The sequence below is a fragment of the Manis javanica genome, chromosome 5 (genome assembly GCF_040802235.1).
Source record: "Manis javanica isolate MJ-LG chromosome 5, MJ_LKY, whole genome shotgun sequence".
NCBI lineage: Eukaryota > Metazoa > Chordata > Mammalia > Pholidota > Manidae > Manis > Manis javanica.
The window spans coordinates 125102282-125116448 of NC_133160.1; the positions used below are offsets into that span (position 1 = coordinate 125102282).

Here is a 14167-nt window from a genome sequence, read left to right on the forward strand (position 1 = left end):
AACCTTGGTTTTCTGGGAAAAGAGGACCAAATAAATCCCTTAATTCTAATCCAGTATGTATCATCCTTTCCATGGATGGATTTTAAATCCTTAAGCAATTTATCTTCCAAAATAAAAGGCAAAGCATTGACTCCCAAGTGCTGATTTTTATTTCATATATCTACTGAATTTACAAATCTGCTGAAAGGCACCCAAGGGCATCAAAAGCTCCCTCATGACTAGGTTTGCAGGCATTTAGCATAAATGGGCAATGAATTTGTCTCTGTTCCCAGCTCCCGAATTTCAGTTAACCTGAGAAATCTGTCCTGAGTAGAGTCATTTTACCTTCTGTTTCATTTCCTGTGACTCTCAACCTGTCATGTTCTGGTTCTGATATTTCATCACTGCACTCTGACACAAGTCTCCCTCATCACATAATTTGCCGAAGTAGTAAAAACAAAGCACTGTTAAACTAGCTTTGTTTTTGTTTTTTATCAGAAAAATTAAATAGTCTCTATTTCACAATATCCTTTTTGAACTGCACATACAAATTACACATATCCATACACCATAAAAATCATTTCTCAGATGACAACCCATAGAAATGTCCATTTAAAACATATAAGGTATACAAGCAATACCATATGGGAGACTTATTTTTTTATGCCTCTTTGATTATATTGAGAGCAATTGTTTTACATGAAAGTTGGTGAGGTGTGAAAGTAGATTTAGCAAACTCAGCAATTACTAACTTGATGTTCAGTTACAAAAATTTCAATACTTTCATTATTTGCTTTATACTTGTGAAGTCTATATTTTATTAATGAAAATAATTTGCATTATTTGTTGACTGAACTTAAAAACCCCAATTAGAGTCCAGATTGATACTTAAATAACCATTAGTATTAACCAATGGCTGACAACACCAATAACAGCTCCAAAGAAAAGGAAAAGGAGCCATCACGTAGGGAACTCTTATGCCTATCTTCTTAAGCAAGTAAGACACCTCTCATTGAGAGGCAGAATATTATTTTATATGCCATTTTATGAACCATATTTTAACAAATATGAGCTGCTTCTGATTATAAAATAGAACATAATTTTATGTACCATTAAGGAAAAAAGTATGCTACCAGTTAACTGATAGACTATTGATTATTATAATGCATCCCACTTCAGATGTGTTAAAAAATGAATACACTGTAGGTATTGGAATGGATAAATCATAGCATGCCCAAGTCATTGTAAAATTCTTAAGTCCATTACCTATTTTATCTTTAAAACCACAACAGAGCTTTTCATATCATGAAGTGGAGAAACCAGTGGAGAGAGATTTAGTTACTTCTAGTAATACAGCTAGGAAGGTCAGAACTAGGATTTAAAATTAATCCCGCATTGGTTGACCACTCCTCAATATTCACTGCTTGTGAGATCCTAATTCTTTAGAGATTTGAAATTAGACTCACTTATTAAAAAGAGAAAAAACAATCTTTGAGACCAGTAACTTTTCTATTGGTCACTTCTTTCCTTCCAGGTATTACCAAACAATATAGTATTAATCAGAATATTATATGAGTCTTAATTTTTGATAAACAAATGCAGTTGTGTTGTGGAACACATAGATAAGGTATCTGCTAATATTATATTCAGCACAACTGTGTATATCATAACAAGTAAAATAAGTCAAAAGTCTGAATTCTGAGTACCTAAGCTATTTATATACTTTCATTTACAGGAAAAAGTAGAGTTTTAATATCATTGTGAGGAAATGAAAATAAATCCACTTTAGAAATGTCTGAGCAACTGCTTTAAATCATGTGGTTTGTAGATGAAATCAAGAAAGCTTATTCAACATATTTAATATAAGCCTAGAGGAATTATGTTTTATGAAGATTACTTTCAAAGTGCTTTGGTAATAATGCTTAAAAAGACAAAAAGAGGAAAGGAAAGGCAACTATTTTCTCTACTCCAGGTACCTGTACACTTCCTTCTAATGAGCTAGCTGTTTTCCCCTCAATGTAACTAACTAGCACTTGAACTTGGCTTTGGTGTCTCCCACTTTGCAGAACTTCCAGCTGTACATAGTGTCTCAGCAGCTCAGGAACTCTGATTTCAGCTTGTTCTGCTCTGCTGAGACAACTGTTCAGTGTCATGATAATTGGCTGTAAATGGGACTGAGACATGAGGCAAAGAAGATGGTTCACCTGAATGGTCTGGGAAAACCTTCCTTACTCCCCCACTGGGGCCTCAAATTGGACAGGTGATCTTAGGAAATTACAGGTCAGAGACATAGTTGATCCAGGCATACATTTGGTTAAAATGATTCTTGATTTGTTGGTCAAGATGGTTTTATCAGCCTTCAGAGTGGCACAATCTGAAGATAGAGAGGCATTCACGAAGGCACAACCATGAAGATAGGAAGAAAAACACCCGGTCAGTCTCTCCGTCATTTGTACTATTCACTCCGACACCACCATGCATTGATATACAGCCTGGTCATGAATGTAATACTCAGTCCTAAAATTTAGTTTTAAAGGAAGTTCAAATTATGGATATACCATACACATTTCTATATAAACAAAACATAATTACAAACATGTACAAGCTCACTATCTGGTCAAACAATTATCTCTCAAGCACTGTATGTGCCTTCCAGATAAGCTGTAGTAAATGTTACCAGTCTTATAACTATAGCACCAAAACCCCCAGAGATTGTTTTATGTTATTATATTCCTTTTTGTCATAAAATTTGTAAGAATTACTCATTAAAATAAACAAACTAGATCAAATTTACTTTCTCTCCCAGAAAAATATTTTGTACTTGAACCATAATGAAAAATGAATCTACTTCAGTAAGCCTTAGGTTGTTTTAATTATGAAGACATTTTGGACTCTACGTAAGTTGTTATGTGTTTATTTGTATTCTGCATAAGTTGTACCTGTTAATTGTGGCTCCATACTTTTGACTCTACAAACTGTACTTCAGTCAATGAACACTGAAGAAACACCACTTCCATCTCAATAATTCTACTCTAATGGGTGCAATATTTTCTCCTCCTCTTTAAGTCATGATTTAAAAATTAATGGTGATTAAAATTATATTTTTTACATCAGAGTTTAAAATTGGTGCTTTCAACAAAGAAAGAAAGTAGTGTATTTTCAACTAGAAAAATTATCATCCATAAAATGTAAAGATCTAGTCTAAGGAATAAAGATTAGAGTTGACCCTTGAACAATGGGGATGTCAAGGGCACTGACTCCACCATGCAGGTAAAAAATCCACATGTATCTTTTGACTCCCTCAGAAATTAACCGCCAATATGCTAATAGCCTACTATTGACTAGAAACCTGACCAATAACATAAACAGTGAGTTAACACATATGTTTTTATGTTATATGCATTACATAGTATATTCTCACAATAAGCTAGAAAAAAATGTTAAGAAAACCATAAACAGAGAGGATTAAAGATGGTAGCATGAGAGGAGAGACAGAGGCTTCCTCCTAAAACTGGATATAATTAAAAAATTTAATTGGCGGAACTAATCCAGAGAGAGCAACAGGAAAGAGGATGGCATCAGACTGCACACACCTGGAGAAAAGAGCACACCTCACCGAAAGGGGTAACTTACCAGAGCTGTGGCTCCACGGTACCCGAGCCCCTCCTCCACCCCAGCTCACCAGCGGGAGGAAGAGAAACCGAGCAGGGAGGGAGTGGAAGGCTTGGGACTGCTGAATACCTAGCTCTGGAGATCTGCGCTGGGAGCACAAACCTACAATTCATGGTGCTTTCATGAGACTTGCATGACTACAGGGTTGGAAAGTTAATACAAACAGAGTTCCTGGAGAGACTGGGATTCCAGCTGCTTGTGGAAAGCAGGGATCCATACCCAGCTGCTCTGGGACAAAAACTTATACCTGTGTGACCAGCCCACTGGCTCAGGCAATGGAGACAGGCACAGCATCCAGGAGGCGGGGAACAGCTCTTTCCTCCCCCCAGGCACAAGTACCACTCCCCTGCGAACCTCGACATTGCTTCAGGGGCTCAGCAGTTCCAGAATAGGGCTTCTGGACACTAGAGGACACCATATACAAACATGAAACACCAAAGGAACCTTGTCCAGAGTAAAATTGTTAATACAACTCCCAAGAAAGATTTAAATGATATGGACCTCGTGACTATTCCTGAAAGGGAGTTCAAAATAAAAATCATCAACATCCTAATGGAGGTAAGGAAAGACATCAAAGAACTAAGAAATGAATTCAGGTCAGGGATCCAATTGTTAAAGAACATGATGGAGGGTATTAAAAGCAGGTGGGATACAGTGGAAGAGACAATAAATGAAATAGAAAACAGAGAAGAGGAATACAAAGAAGCTGAGGCACACAGAGAAAAAAGGATCTCTAAAAATGAAAGAATATTGAGAGAACAGTGTGACCAATTCAAGTGGAACAATATTCGCATGATAGGGATACCAGAAGAAGAAGGGAGAGAGAAAGAGATAGAAAGTGTCTTTGAGGAGGTAGTTGCTGAAAACTTCCCCAATTTTGGGAAGGACAGTCTGTCAGGCCATGGAGATCCACAGATCCCCCAACACAAGGGACCCAAGGATGACAACAGCAAGACACATAATTAAAATGGAAAGATCAAGGATAAGGACAGACTGTTAAAAGCAGCCAGAGGCAGAAATAAGATCACATACAAAGGAAAACCCATCAGACTAATGACAGACTACTCAACAGAAACCTTACAGGTCAGAAGGGAGTGGCATGATGTATTTAATGCCATGAAGCAGAAGGGCCTGGAACCAAGATTACATTATCTGGTGAGATTATCATTTAAATTTGAAGAAATTAAACAATTTCCAGATAAGCAAAAGTTGAGAGAGTTTACCACCCATAAACCATCTCTGCAGTCTATTTTGGAGGGACTGCTATAGATGGCAGTGTTCCTAGGGTTGGATAGCTGTCACCAGAGGTAGTAAAGTCATGGAAGGGAGGTTGGAGCCACTGATTGCGAGGCAAATGCAAAATAAAATTGACTATCCCCAAAGCCAATCAAGGGAAAGACAAAAAGTATAGAATCTGATACCTAACATATAAAGAATGAAGGAGGAAGAAAAAGGAGGAGAAATAGAAAAGAACCTTTAGATTGTGTTTGTAACAGCATACTGAGTTAAGTTAGACTCTTAGATAGTAAGGAAAGTAACCTGGAACCTTTGGTAACCACGAATCTAAAGCCTGAAATGTCAATAAGTACATAGCTATCGATAATCTTCCTAAATGTAAATGGACTGAATGAACCAATCAAAAGACATGGAGTCACTGAATGGATAAAAAACAAGACCAATCTATATGGTATTTACAAGAGATTCACCTCAAAACCAAGGACATGCACAGACTAAAAGTCAAGGGATGGAAAAACATATTTCAGGCAAACAATGGCGAGAAGAAAGCAGGGGTTGCAGTACTAATATCAGACAAAATAGACTTCAAAACAAAGAAAGTAACAAGAGATAAAGGACATTACATAATTACATAATGATGAAGGGCTCAGTCCAACAAGAGGAAATAACCATTATAAATATATATGCACCCAACACAGGAGCACCAGCACATGTGAAACAAATACTAACAGAACTAAAGGGGGAAATAGACTGCAATGCATTCATTTTAGGAGACGTCAACATACCATTCACTCCAAAGGACAGATCCACCATTCAGAAAATAAGTAAGGGCACAGAGGCACTGAACAACACACTAGAACAGATGGACCTAATAGACATCTACAGAACTCTACATCCAAAAGCAACAGGTTACACATTCTTCTCAAGTGCACATGGAACATTCTCCAGAATAGACCACATACTAGGCCACAAAAAGAGCCTCAGTAAATTCAAAAAGATTGAAATCCTACCAACCAACTGTTCAGACCACAAAGGTATGAAACTAGAAATAAATTGTACCAAGAAAGCAAAAAGACTCACAAACACATGGAAGCGTAACAACACACTTCTAAATAGTCAATGGATCAACAACCAAATTAAAATTGAGATCCAGCAATACATGGAAATAAATGACAACAACAACACAAAGCCCCAACTTCTGTGGGACGCAGCGAAAGCTGTCTTAAGAGGAAAGTATATAGCAATCCAGGCATATTTAAAGAAGTAAGAACAAACCCAAATGAATAGTCTAATGTCACAATTATCAAAATCAGAAAAAGAAGAACAAATGAGGCCTAAAATCAGCATAAGGAGGGACATAATAAAGATCAGAGAAGAAATAAACAGAATTGAGAAGAATAAAACAATAGAAAAAATCAGTGAAACCAAGAGCTGGATCTTTGAGAAAATAAAGAAAATAGATAAGCCTCTAGCCAGACTTATTAAGAGAAAAAGAGAAACAACATACATCAACAGAATCAGAAATGAGAAAGGAAACATCATGATAGACACCACAGAAATACAAAGAATTATTACAGACTACTATGAAACTTATATTCTAAAAAGCTGGAAAACCTAGAAGAAATGGACAACTTCCTAGAAAAATACAACCTTCCAAGACTAACCAAGGAAGAAACACAAAATCTAAACAAACCAATTACCAGCAAAGAAATTGAAGTGGTAATCAAAAAACTACCCAAGAAAAAAACCCCGGGGGCAGATGTATTTACCTTAGAATTTTATCAGACATACAGAGAAGATATAATAACCATTCTCCTTAAAATTTTCTAAAAAATAGAAGAGGAGGGAATACTCCCAAACTCATTCTATGAAGCCAAAATCACCCTAATACCAAAACCAGGCAAAGACCCCACCAAAAAAGAAAATTACAGAGCAATATCCCTGATGAACATAGATGGAAAAATACTCAATAAAATATTAGCAAACCGAATTCAAAAATATATCAAAAGGATCATACACCACGACCAAGTGGGATTCATCCCAGGGATGCAAGGATGGTACAACATTCAAAAATCCACCAACATCATCCACCACATAAACAAAAAGAAATACAAAAACCACATAATCATCTCCGTAGATGCTGAAAAAGCATTTGACAAAATTCAACATCCATTCATGATAACAACTCTCAGCAAAATGGGAATAGAGGGCAAGTACCTCAACATAATAAAGGCCATATACAATAAACCCTCAGCCAACATTATACTGAAAAGCGAGAAGCTGAAAGCTTTTCCTCTGAGATCGGAAACAAGACAGGGATGCCCACTCTCCCCACTGTTATTTAACATAATACTGGAGGTCGTAGCCATGGCAATTGGACAAAACAAAGAAATACAAGGAATCCAGATTGGTAAAGAAGAAGTTAAACTGTCACTATTTGCAGATGACATGATATTGTACCTAAAACCTCCACTCCACTCCACCCTAAAAACTCCACTCCAAAACTACTAGAACTGATATTGGAATACAGTAAAGTTGCAGGATACAAAATTAACACACAGAAATCTGTGGCTTTCCTATACACTAACAATGAGCCAATAGAAAGACAAATCAAGAAAACAATTCCATGCACAATTGCATCAAAAAGAATAAAGTACCTAGAAATAAACCTAATCAAAGAAGTGAAAGACTTATACTCTGAAAACTACAAGTCACTCTTAAGAGAAATTAAAGGGGACACTAACAAATGGATACTCATCCCATGCTCTTGGCTAGGAAGAATTAATATCATCAAAATGGCCATCCTGCCTAAAGCAATATACAGATTTGATGCAATCCCTATCAAATTACCAACAACATTCTTCAATGAATAGGAACAAATAGTTCAAAAATTCATATGGAAACACCAAAGACCCCGAATAGGCAAAGCAATCCTGAGAAAGAAGAATAAAGTGGCGGGGATCTCACTCACCAACTTCAAGCTCTACTACAAAGCCATAGTAATCAAGACAATTTGGTACTGGCACAAGAACAGAGCCGCAGACCAGTGGAACAGATTAGAGACTCGAGACATTAACCCAAACATATATGGTCAATTAATATTCAATAAAGGAGCCACGGACATACAATGGGAAAATGACAGTCTCTACAACAGATGGGGCTTGCAAAACTGGACAGCTACATGTAAGAGAATGAAACTGGATCACTGTCTAACCCCATATACAAAAGTAAATTCAAAATGGATCAAAGACCTGGATCATGAACCCATAAAACTCTTAAAGAGAAACATAGGCAAAAATCTGTTGGACATAAACATTAGTGACTTCTTCATGAACATATCTCCCCAGGCAAGGAAAACAGAAGCAAAAATGAACAAGTGGGACTATGTCAAGCTGAAAAGCTTCTGTACAGCAAAGGACACCATTAATAGAACAAAAAGGTACCCTACAGTATGGGAGAATATATTCGTAAATGACAGATCCGATAAAGGCTTGACATCCAAAATATATAAAGAGCTCATGCTCCTCAACGAACAAAAAGCAAATAATCCAATTAAAAAATGGGCAGAGGAGCTGAACAGACAGCTCTCCAAAGAAGAAATTCAGATGGCCAACAGACACATGAAAAAACGCTCCACATCACAAGTTATCAGAGAAATGCAAATTAAAACCACAATGAGATATCACCTCATACCAGTAAGGATGGCCACCATCCAAAAGACAAACAACAACAAAGGTTGGTGAGGTTGTGGAGAAAGGGGAACCCTCCTGCACTGCTGGTAGGAATGTAAATTAGTTCAACCATTGTGGAAAGCAATATGGAGGTTCCTCAAAATGCTCAAAATAGACTTACCATTTGACCCAGGAATTCCACTTCTAGGAATTTACCCTAAGGATGCAGCACTCCTGTTTGAAAAAGACCGATGCACCCCTATGTTTATAGCAGCACTATTTACTATAGCCAAGAATTGGAAGCAACCTAAGTGTCCATCAGTAGATGAATGGATAAAGATGTGGTACATATACACAATGGAATATTATTCAGCCATAAGAAGAAAACAAATCCTTCCATTTGCAACAACATGGATGGAGCTAGAGGGTATTATGCTCAGTGAAATAAGCCACGTGGAGAAAGACAAATACCAAATGATTTCACTCATCTGTGGAGTATAAGAACAAAAGAAAAACTGAAGGAACAAAACAGCAGCAGAATCACAGAACCCAAGAATGGACTAACAGTTACCAACGGGAAAGAGACTGGGGAGAATGGGAGGGTAGGGAGGAATAAGGGTGAGGAAGATGAAAGGGGGTATTATGATTAGCATGTATAATGTGGGGGGTGGTAGAAAGGGGAGAGCTTTGCAACACAGAGAAGACAAGTAGTGATTTTACAACATCTTACTATGCTGATGGATTGTGACTGTAATGGGGTTTGTGGGTGGGACTTGGGGTAGGGGAGAGCCTAGTAAACATAATGTTCTTCATGTAATTGTAGATTAATGATAACAAAATAAATAAATAAATAAATAAAGATATAAAGAGAAAATTGATTTATAGTAGTGTGCTTTATTCATCATACCGTGTTTACGACATCTGTGCACAAGATGAATCGTCTATCCGTGCCTTACATCAGTAGTGTCTGATACAAAACAGTCATTTATGTGGATGTTGCATGTATTCTAACAGTAGACACCAAAAATGAAAAGATAATGTGAAAAAGAAATGAATTCTGTATATTTATTGAAAAAAATCTGCATATAAGTGATTCTACACAGTCCAATTCCATGTTGTTCCAGGGCCAGCAGCACATGAAAATAAAACAAAATTTGTCTCCTACTAAATAATTTGAAAATGGTCATTATGTTATTCTTATTACATCACCACTTTACTTGAACAGTAGTTATTTTTGTATACACTTTAAATGGTATAAGGACAAATAAACATCGTCCATGGGAAGTTATTGTTTGGCCTCTCTATTAACCCATTCATTCACTCAAATACACACACACACACACACATGCTTATTAATCCAGGTATAAAATCCTAGGTATTTGAAAGGTAAAATAAATATATAGCACAGTTTCTATTTACAAGGAATCATAAACATGGGCAATGATCTTTTTTTCACCAATTTCTGATGTCCCCGTTCAGTCAAGATCAGTATTTTCACTAGTGACGTGACTTAAAGAGAAGGTTGTTCATTAAGAAATCAAGCATTCACATTTTTAAAAGCTCATTAATTTATAATATTTTTATTTATAATACATTGTACAAATTTGTTGCGTTATTTGTACTTAGAAATATAACTTCTGGAGCTTGAAAAAAATAATGTGCTACAGATTTACAACTGGGAAACATGAAATTAATCAATGATTAACTTAGCCAAGGCCCAATTCATTGTAAATAAAATCACATACAAGGATGAAAGTAACTTAAATAATGCCCTATATTCCCTTACCTTGTATGTGCATGTGTGTGTGCATGTGTGCAAAGATAAAGAGATAGAGAGCAAAATACATCAATATATTTAAATTTTAATTATATAACATATAATTAGAATGCTGAATTTCATAATTATTTTAATTTTTACTAACCAAACTGAGTGTTCTGATGATATACGAATGACAACTCCAAGAGGTCATCTTCTCAAAATTAATCTCAGATAATTTTTTTTTAATTACAAAAGTTGTGGTTGATTAGAATGGATGCATTCAAGAAATGTGGCTTAATCAATGTAACCTTATAATCAAATATAATTATAGAGCCTAATGAGGGTTCGAAAATTTTCACAAATAAGATCTAATATGTAATGAACACGTGAAGACCCAGACTACTTCCCTGGTAATCAGAGGAGAGGCATGTTTTGTCTGTGTTCCATTTTTCAAAATGTAATTTTAAGTATCACTTCCCCAAGTTTTACAAATTAAATAATGACAAGAGCTAAGAGTTAGTAACTGTTTACCATATTTTAAGCACTATGCTAAGTGCTTACATGAATAACTTCATTTAATGTTCATCTTATAAATAAGTAACCCAGGGAATGAAGAGCTAAAGTAAGAGACCTAGGGTCACTCAGTTCATAAGCAGTGAGCTCTGGGTTATCAGCCTAGACATTCTGTCTTCAGTAGCCTATTATTATCTCTTTACATTATACTGGAATACTAAATTTGCCTTAATTCCTTTTTTTAAATTCATCCAACCAGAATAAAGATAACAATTATAGAATCTTTTGTATACTAACATCCAAATAATTGCATACTTCACACCATTTTTAAAAAATTATTTTTAAGTTCTGATTTTGGTGGCATAAGAAAAAGGTTTTTAAAGCTTATATCTAAATGTGTGCTTAGTATAATATAAAGTATGACCATGCCATAAAGATTATCACCGTAATATATATCCTATAATGTACTATACAGCATGTTAACAGTGTTCTAATGTTGGTAGTCACCAGTGAGACAAAATTATTTATGTCATAATTATTGAAGTCCAGTACAATGATAAGTATCTTATTAGTCAGACATAAAGTGAGAAAAAGAGAAATGTGGTGTGAAATGTAATAAGCAAACATTTCTCTCAGAAGACACTAATATTTTCTATGTGTGAGAATATAGCTAAAGCAATCCTTGCTAATAGACTACACTGATCATATAATTTGAATGGAAAGATACTGGTACCTTTTGAACCTATGAAAGGAGAAGAGCTTGGGAATTGGAGAATAAAAGAAAAAACGTCGTGAGGCTATTTAAAATTACTAGAATTCCTCAGTTATACTGCATAGTGTAAATGTATATTTCCATAGCATGATGGTAAGTATTCATATCTAGGTGTATATAAAACTCCCTTGTGTGTGTGTATGTATGTGCATGTATGTAAATGATTTTACTTTAATATTTTGCAGTATTTCTTCAGGTTGCTATCGGTGTCCTAACTGAAGAAGCATGCAAGGATTACAAGTTTAGCATAACCAGCTTCTACTATATGAAATACTTCATTAAAATTGCACTATCCTAAAAATTCAGAGCCATTGAAAAAGCATAAGAACTGAACCAGCAAAAGTGCCTCTCAATACACAATCTTCAGCATGTGACTGGCCTCTTACATGCCCAAAACAAAAGGAGCTGCCTGCTACTTACTTTAAGCAGAAGTGGGAAACACTTGGCCACAGAATTATTCTCTGTCACATGCCAACCGGCACAGTCCCTACTATAGGTAGGGGAACCCTGATATTTATTTACCAGTCTGTTTACAGCTAGGAAATATCCATCATGTGTCTTAGTCCTAACTAATGATACATATGGGGGTTTGCTGGGTGGCTTCAAAAAAATATTCGTTCAGTTCACCACACCTTTGCCTTTGAATGCTGTTACATCAGGTACTGATGCCAAGGTATCCGAAAAGCATCTTAGTACTGAGAGTCAACACAATTACACACCAAAGATGTTGAAAAGAGAATGAGTCCTTTATGATTTAGTTGCAAGGCCAAACCATCACAGATACCACCTTATGTTGGAATTCTTGCTAAGTAAGCAAATGTTCTTTTAGCTAAAGGCCCCCGCTCGCTTGGTCTTCTATTACGTAGAGTCAAAAGCTCTCCCATGATTTCACCATGGAGGAGTATTGATTAAATTAAATAAATATATCTCAGGGACTGGGTAGAAAACCTCCTTTGGTGAAAGGGAGGGACATGGCAGCTAGAAAGCTAGAGCAAGATTTTCTCCTAGGAAACTCCACTCACACTACTGATGGTTTAGAACAGAAAGTGTCCCTCTCCAAACAGGCCCAGATTATGGGGAGATCTATAAGAATTATATCACATTCTGCTCCAGTTAGTGTCCTACTCACTCCAACACTGGATGGGTGGAATTATATGAATGGAAAGATCTTAAAAAATAAGGAGGAGGAGGTGAACATCAGTGTCCAAAAGCATAATAACTTAGGCTAAGCTCACTCAAACCATTAACGATCCAGAAGCCTCAAAAGTGAAATATGCTTTGTTCCACAGTGAACATGTGTTAACTGCCACCACTGTTTCATTACCTTTGTCTAAATAGTGCCTCAAATATTCCAGTAATGGGCAAACTGGTCTCACATCCATGGAGGTATCAGCCAGTTAGTACATGCCATCCTCATTGCCCTACAGATGGATTAGGATACTCCACGCTCCAAATCAGTCAGTCCAAGCCAACGATGCTGGAGCATTTATAAGACAACATGGGAAGCAGACTTTTCTCCTTCATATCAGAATTTTCAAGAGAAAGCATGTAGTCCTAGAGCTGTGGCTACCAACTCTGGATCACTAAACAATGGAGTCAACACTAAGGAAGCAGAACCAAGAAATGGAAAAAGAGGAATAATCTTGATCACACATCGACACATCATGATACTTGTTTAAAGCTGTTGCTTGAAGCAGTCAAACATTTCCTTGCAACTCACTGATAAAATCAGTACATTCACATATTTTATTAAGTCATCTTGGGTCAGATTTTTGTCTGTCCCTAAAATCATCATCACAGTCTTCAACTAATATATCTCAAAACTTATGTCAATATTTAACAAATAGTAAACAGTTTGTTCTAGCTTACTAAAGTTATATATCAGAAGACAGGTATTATTCCTCAAGGAGGACAAGTTTGTCTCAAGTTACCAAGAATCTGAACTCATAATCTTATATTATCAATTTCTTCAAAAGAAGTCAAGCTATAAACAGTATCTTTAAAAAATGCTGGATCAAGGACCGCTCATATTTCCTGCTTCTATTACCATTCAGGAAGATACAGAATTCATTTATACTTTGTTAATGTAAACAATTACATTTATTCAAACAATTGTTTTCCTAAAATGCACAAAAAAGTAATGTTAAATTATCTCATCCCTTAGAGGGCAATTTTTTTCAGGTAGTTTTTTTTTAATATTTCAAGAGTGCATTAAAGTTATCCTTACCAGACAGGTATAATGCAGTAAAATGGAAATGTCAGTATCTTGGAACAGAATGTGTCATCTTAACATCATTAACCATATCATACTCTTGGATGCAAGACCACAGTATAGAAAGAGACTGTATTAGCAACTGTCAATCATTAAAATCCTAAGATATCCAAGGGGGAAAAGTGTCATGAAAGTGCAGCTTCTGTACCACTACACTTCTGCAGTATGAATACAATTAACTACAAATATTGTGTACTTGAATTGTTTCTACCATGGCATGTAAAAACCTATTTTCTGCTCAGATACAGAGAAAATGGTCTCTTCTACAAAATGCAAATCCCAACAAATAGAGA

The 14167-nt window shown here is 36.0% G+C and overlaps 1 protein-coding gene across 26 annotated transcripts in view; it reads right to left on the minus strand.

Annotated features, from left to right (window-relative positions):
- Positions 1-14167, minus strand: part of ADGRL3 (adhesion G protein-coupled receptor L3) — a 798791-nt gene that overhangs the window by 697305 nt on the left and 87319 nt on the right. The window lies entirely within an intron of this gene.